Consider the following 8,115-nt stretch of genomic DNA (forward strand, 5'->3'; position numbering starts at 1 on the left):
CCTATCTGCATGATGAGGGCAAAGGTGGAGAGATGAGAGCAGCTGCACACTGTGTAGTTTTCATTGGTGAATGCAACCCAACATCCCTCTACTGACCAACGCATGGTCTTGGTCTTTTCTCCTCCCTTTTCACTTCCATCTCCCATTCCTGTCTCTTCTGTTTTGTCCTCCCAGTACACACAGGTCACCAAACCAGATTCCCGTATTGTCTGATGAAACCAGAAAAACAAAGATTTGTAGATATTTTGAAAGATAGATAACTGTATGTTGTCTTTAAAAGTATTTATCTTAAAAAGTAGATTGATAGATAAATTAGGCAAAACCTTCTTGTGATGGATGGTAAAGTTGACGGGCTCAGTGAGGTTGGTATTGTTCATTGAGGGTAAGACTGCAGTGATGACATCTGAGTACATCTCTGTCCTGTTTTCTGTTTCAAAGTATTGATGACTGAGAAGACTCTCCATCCCATTTAGTGTCATGAAGGCAGCTGCTGCAGAGCCTGGACATGTCCACACAGTGGAGGGGATACTTTTGAAATACAATACCTATTTTACTATGCCCAAGTTCACATACTTGCCATTTATTTTTCGACAACACTGTTTTCCATATGTGAATGTGTATTTCGTACTGTGCACACAGATACTTATTTTCTCCAGTTACTATGTGAAAGTCAACTTTCAAATTAACCCACCCTATAAACACACATTGATAACAGACATTTGAAGACTGTGCAGGGTGATTTATAGTCAAATTAATGAAACCAGTTGCAATGCAAAAAAATAGGATGAAATATTTTTTGTATGATTCTTACGTAGTTTGTACAATACGTACTTTGATAATTGTCATCATCTTTGTCATCCTGGGCTTTTACTCACCATTGTTATTTTTGGCCAGACTTTCCAGGTTGATCTCCATGATGTTTCCTTTGGCTGAGAGAGAAGAGCTCTCTGCATTGTTGCTTCCAGGACCAATAGTTTCGAGACTTAAATCTAACACAGATTAAACTTTGATTGATATCCGCCCAGTTGACATACAGTCAATGTCTACAACCAACTAAAATGAACATCACTCACCCACTGTTGGACTCTTCACAGATCTCTTGGTTTGGTTCTGACCTGGCTGCACCATTGCAGACACTAAACGGTCTGAGATGCCCAGGATCACACTGCCAGTCTCCCCATCTCCTTCACTACTCACCTTTATTGACCTGGCGCGTGGTCCAACACCTGACACTTCCTGCAAGAAGAGATACGTGAATAACTGACCTGCCAGATGCTGCAAACACATGGTGTGATTAAAGCATCCTCAAAGGACTGCACAGTTACAGTGACACAGGTTATTTATGAAACAAATACCATAGATGCTGAGAAGCTGTTTGCCACAGTCTGTAGAGAAAGCACAAGAAAGAGAGAGAGGGGAATAATTGTGTAAGTGCAGTTGAAATATCAGCCACACATACTGTGAATTAAACTTAGACTGAAGTTGAATTAATTTCCAGATCATGTAAAACTAGATCTGCACACTTCAAGAAATGACTGTAACTAAGTGTTCAAGAACAGAGCTCCTCATCTTCATGAAAGTCGTGACAGTCTCATTCTACCCATATATAGAGTATGAGAGCATCCAACCACTTATTAGGGCAGCCAGTCCAATACTGATAACATAACCCTCTGTATAGAACATTATTTCAGCAATAATCAATCATGGGAATAAATACATTTTGTATTGTTAAAGGTTTCTTGAAGAGGACCACTTCTCTGTTTTCTACTCACTGGTTCTGGTAAGATGACGCCTGGATTGTCTTTCAGTTGTTGGTCCATATTGCCAAGAAAAGCTCTCTCTTTTGTCTGTCCCTGCAGCAAATACACAAAGTAACCTCATCTTCATATGTTAAAGATGGAGTATAGTTTGCTAGTGTACATATCAAACTTTGACATATTTGGCCAATCATAGCACCATAAATTTTTTATCCTTTGCCTACCTACATTATAAGTGTAGTGATTTAAGTGAATCTGTTTGTTATTGTTTTCCTGCTCAATATACTGTTTATCATTGTTTATAATCATCTTATCAATATTTACCTCTGGTGGTTTTATCTCATCTAAAATCTCCTGAAGACCTGTGGAGTAGAAGGAAATTACAAGATAGCCATGTGTGAGTCATTGAGCACATCAGGACATTACAGTGTACTGTATACTTTGATTAATTGCATCATGAGCTCACTTTGACAAAAGGAGACCCCTAACGTCCACACAATTCCAGTTGAAGGGTAGAATCCATCAGGACAAGAACAATAGAAGGTCCCAGGTACATTAGTACAAACAGTTTGTCTACCACATATACCAGGTGTCTCACTGCACTCATCTATATCTGTAGACAGAGAAAACACACACATTGTAGTAAAATATAGTAAAAGCAACAGTCACACTAGTAGTGAACATGTACACCTACCTGTGCATGGGTTAGAAACGCTGGCTATCACGCCTGGGTTGTTCAGCCGAAAACCAGGAAAGCAGGTGCAAATGTAAGATCCAATTGAATTTGTGCAGTTGGCATTAGGACCACAGACAGTAGCATCTTTGACACACTCATCAACATCTGCCAAATACGTGATACACAAAAGAAACAATCAACCAGACAGCTTTGTGCATGGGTCTAGCAATTGAACTTGCAGTTTTCCATCTGCTCCTAGATTCAGATAAACATCTGAGGTCTGAAAAACAACAATTAAAATACCAATACAGATGTTGGTCTCGCTGGGCTCTTCAGCGTTCGAAGTTGGTGTGTAACCCAGTTTTCACATTCACAGGTATAGGCTCCAGGTGGTAGTTGGTGCAAAAAAGAGTCGAGGGGCCACAGACGGTGATTTAAACACTCATCGATATCTGAGGAACAGTTAACACAATTGGCATGAAATTTTGAAGATGTAAAAGTAAATGGGAAGTGGACATTTTACTCCAAAATAAAAACACTTAAGCATGACTTGAACGAAAATCTACTGATCAGTTTGAACAACGTTTCTCTTCCAGAATAAAGTGGTCAATCTGGTGATGGTGATGGATGAAATGAAAAGTATTTGATTATTCGGGGCCACAGACGGTGGAGTTGAAACACTCATCCATATCTGAGGAACAGTTAACACAATTATATATTATAAAGATATATATTATTTATGTTTGTTTGATTGTGTATATATATTATTATATATTATTTTAAAAGGAGTACGGTCTAGATCTACTTTAATTAAAAAGTGTCATGAGGTAACTTTTGTTATGAATTGTTATACAAATACAACTGAATTCAATTCAGTTGTATTTTTATATCAGATGGGTGAAACATCTTCACAAATGCAATACATTAGTTAATATTTTCAATAATAATGAAAAAGGTTTTGATGATGGTATTAATGAGCCGACAAAGTTTCTAGCTTAGAATTCCAACTGTAACATTATAACTGCATTTGGTAATAGATTAGAGAACATGAAAAAAGCTAATCTTGATTATCCTGTGATGTGTAACATTACTGTAAACAAACCTTGGCAAACAGGTGTTGCGTCGGGTACAACCTGGTAGCCTGTATCCAGCATTCACATGCATAACTTCCTGGTTGTTGAGACAGGTCCATGATCACCACAGATATTGTCCAAGAACATTCATCAATATCTATAGAGAGCAAATGACAACAGACTCATATAAACCTGTGAACAAATTCCACAACCTGTTAATAATTGCATAATTGCATCAAAGTGAGACAGAGATATATATTTTTGGGTACCTTTGCATGGGTTGGACTTTCCAGGTGCTAACACTGGATCTGTTGCATTGAATCCATCCCGACAGGTACAGAAGTATGCTCCAATGGTGTTATTACAAGTGGAGTAAGAACCACAAATCCCTGCAGTCGTCTGGCACTCATCAATGTCTGATAAGATGTATGTAAACAAGATTTTAAGGGAGGTATACACTATTAAAAAAAACTCTGCATACTTAAAGAGCACATGAGGGCCCTTGATGTTAGTTGGTTAAGCCTCTCGATGCTATAGATCTTCAGTATTACAAATATGTTTATGTACTCATCTTAAAAATCACAACATAACCACACATAACTTTACCAAGTTATGATGCTTGGTTATGCAATCTATTTCTTATTTTATGAAAATAAACATGAAAGTCTCAGGGGGCATTCAGATGTTGCGTCTTTTGAGCACACGTACATTATTCTGCTCAAATAAATGAAAGTGTGTGTGACATGCGTTTTTAAGGCGTGTCCTTGGTGCAACGAGAGGAAACAATCTCAATGTTTTTGAACGCAGCAATGCAACACAGGTCATGTGACAAGAATGAACAGATCACCTCCACAGGACAGGTAACAACATGCAGTTAAAAGGTCAATCAAACTTAAGGCTCTTTTTTTTCTTTTCTCCACACAAATTGAGCAGTAAAGCTACTGTGAGGGATTCAATGTGCTGGTAATCCATGTATCTTTGTTTTGACTTTGATTTTGTTTTTTTTAAATCCTTATTTCTAAATTACCAGGACTTCATCATCATCATCATCATCATCATCATCATGCAGCCCCGGTTTGCAGGATTTGGTTGCTTAGTAACGACAGGTGTGACAGTAGTGCAACCTCCCAAGTGTCTTTGGGTATAAGTATGAGAGCAGCGCGGCTGGCAGATCAGCAGTTTAGCTGTTTCATTTGTTCAGCATTTAGAAATTGTTCTCCCACTGCAAAAAGCCTGGTAGTGGCTATGATTTCTACTATTATAACTTGGTGAATATAAACATTTTCTACCGTTCAGATGACACAAAATGTACTTACCTACACAACCATATGAATCTGGAGTGGGAAGGTGTGTAGGGGGGATTTCATAGCCAGGAACACAAGTACAGCCTCCTTCAGTTGAACACTCAGCAAGTGGTCCACAGGACTCTGGCTTACACTCATAATGATCTAAACAGAGATAAAATATATATTATAATTAAATAATAAACAATCATTTACCAACCTATTAATTCCCTCATGTTAAATTACATAACACTAGCCGTTGATAGCTAAAAGTCTTGTACTGGTCTGTTTATAGACTTGCCTAAAGCATTAAGTACTGTTGGTCATTCATTACTCTCAAGAACATTTTCCTGTGTTGGTTATGATTCTGTTAGTTGGCTGTAGTTTGAAACTAATAGATTATAATTTGTAAAAATGGGGGATTCTTCATCAGGACTGAATTAGAATGTATTTCAAACTAAATAAGTGTAAACATATATGGAAAGCCCTTAAATAAAATGTGAATGTGTATAGCTGACAGAAATGTCGCAAAAACCATATTTTATTCCAAACCTAGTGTTTATTATGTGTAAAACTACATTTTTATAACGTGAGCCCTGATGGGTCATTTAATCTTTTAACGCCGTTATTGGTTTTCAAAGAAATCTTATAAATATATTTCATATTATTATTATTTCAACCATGATTTATATGATGAAATGGAAATTGAAAATATAGGAAAATAGATATTAGCCACTACTCACAAGTGACGTATCCCATGTAAGACCATTCCTGAATTAATGGTTTGTACACGTAGAATCCTCCAGGACAGAGAGCCACACTCACACTTAAAGACATTGTATAACAGTAACCAACATAACCACCATATACGTTCCCTGTTACGGGGGTCACAGACTCCGTTGTTGGATATGCAAATGGAATAGAAATCATATATGACGTGCTGCCTCGATATTGTGATAAACAGGCTGTAATAACTCTGTCTCCACCAATGCCTGTGAAGCGCCATCAATGGTTAAGAAGTTTTGTATCATCATTAGGATAGGCAGAGATAGAGGTAGATGTAAAGTCTCGATTGCGCCATGGTTCAGTTATGTTGGTGTATCCATCACAAGAACCTGCAAAGAACAAGGAAATATTGGCAATAATGATAATTTAATGTTCAGTTGTTTTGTGTTGTCTGTGAGTACTGTATGTAAATGGATATCAGCCGTACCAGGAGGAAAATCACAAGAGACAGGGATGATTAGTAAGCCTAGAAAAAGAGAAACAATGGAGAGTCAGAGAGAAGTTTTCAGTGCCTTGAAAAATATTTTTCTACATTTTGAATAACACTATGTTAATTTTAAAGAAGAAATAACATTGAGATGTGCACATACTTAACCACATTTAGTCATCATATTTATTCAAGATCTCTTTAAATACCACAAAATCAATTTAAATGTATTTATCATAATAATAACCACTATTTGATTGGAATAATTTGTCTTTTGTTTAAACTGAAATAAATCATATCATATTCATAGGGACTAGTCAAATATGCTACCATCAATTAATAAGTTTGGAGATTGTCACACATTTGTACTAAAACATAAATTCACTTACCCAGAAGAAGTGAGGAGGCACAGTAGTTCATCATGACATGTCAGATCTACAGATCAGGTCTGACTGTCTGAAGTCTACATTATAAAATTAATGCAAAAAACTATGCAAATTCAGTGACCCGTAATTTCAAAGGCCTCTTTAGCCGCAGGGCAACAGGAAAGTTAAGAGTAGAAAAAGGAAAGATGTAGTCAGTGTCAGGACTGACATTTTGATACAACCGTTTAATAAAGTGTTTTAATACTGCCCATATGCTGTGCTGCAATGTGCTTCAATTATGCTGTGTGTGTTGATTATGTCACATCTGTATTGTGTAAATCTACCCTTTTGCAAAGATGCACTTTTTTTACCAGTGACCACGGACATTATTATTATTTCATACTAAACAGCTTCTGGGTATTCACCATCCAGTCACCTGAGACGTATTCAATATAGGAGTTTTTGCACAAGTTTTTCTTTTTCATTTGAAAGAGTTTTACTCCCTATGATGTTAAAGTTTAGAACTATGGCCAACAGTCGCTCAGTCCATGGGGACTCAATGCCAGCACAAGTCCAGCACAGACCATGGTACCGAGTGTGGACTGGTAACTGAGATGTAAAATAAAAAGCACACGAATGAGAAAAATACATTACTCAAAGACCAGAAAGTAAACTAGATTTTATTATCTAACTCTGAACTGTTGTCTGTCTGTGAGATATGACCTTAGCCAGGAGAGGGCAGTACCAGTGATGTTGAGGGATGATTCAAAGCAGGAGAGAAGAATGGTGTGTCTGATAGTGTCAAAAGCTGCAGTGAGGTCCAGGAGGATGAGAATGTTGAGGTGACCAGAGTCTGTGACTAAGACAAACAGTAATACATGCACTCATTCATTTTCTACTGTATGCTGGATGTGCATCTAGGTTGAAAGGATTGTCTGAGAGGAGGAGGGATTTCATTTGTTGGAGTTCAGGAGTATACCAGGGAGCTGAGTGTGTGAACAAGACTGTTTTGTTTTAGATCAGTGTAATTTGGGGTAAAAAACCACAACACAAGACTTTTACTATTACTAAATTTATTGTTGTTGTCTTGACACACATCTTTAATTGTGTCCACACATCTACAATATACAACATAGTTGAAGTATATGATAATCCACCTATCCTATATAGAAAAGATCAGATGTCACAACAGTGGGTGCATTTCAATAAACAACTGAAAAAACTCAGAGACAACAGAATTTTATTATGGCCTCAAAACAATACAAACCATAACAGACAAAGCACACAAAATACACAAATGAGTTCACAAAAATACTGTATGTGAAGAGTTATCTTAATAGAAAAGTAAAAACTGATTTTAAGAAAAAAACCTGAACACCAACCAAAAGTAGCTGTTAGCCCTGTCACAAATATGCATCTGTGCATATTATTTAAGGTGTCTGGATCATTGTCTACATAACGAAATAGAAAAAACTGAATTGACTAAGGAAGAAAACTATAATAATAAAGCAATAATGAGAACTTTATGTTTACGGTATTGTTTTGTGTTGTCTCAAAGTGAATGTCACCTGTACAGCAGAGGCTGACACGCACATACACATAAGCTATACATTTGATTACCTACCATCCCCAACCACAACAACAACAATAAAGTATGACGTAAGTATGATGTAAGGACAAAAAATTAATAAGGCTAATATTTCTCTTCTCTTTTATCATACTCATTTCATCACCATTAACCTGTCCGT

The sequence above is a fragment of the Morone saxatilis genome, unplaced genomic scaffold (genome assembly GCF_004916995.1).
Source record: "Morone saxatilis isolate NCDOM2014 unplaced genomic scaffold, NCSU_SB_2.0 Contig14, whole genome shotgun sequence".
In the NCBI taxonomy this organism is placed as follows: Eukaryota; Metazoa; Chordata; class Actinopteri; family Moronidae; genus Morone; species Morone saxatilis.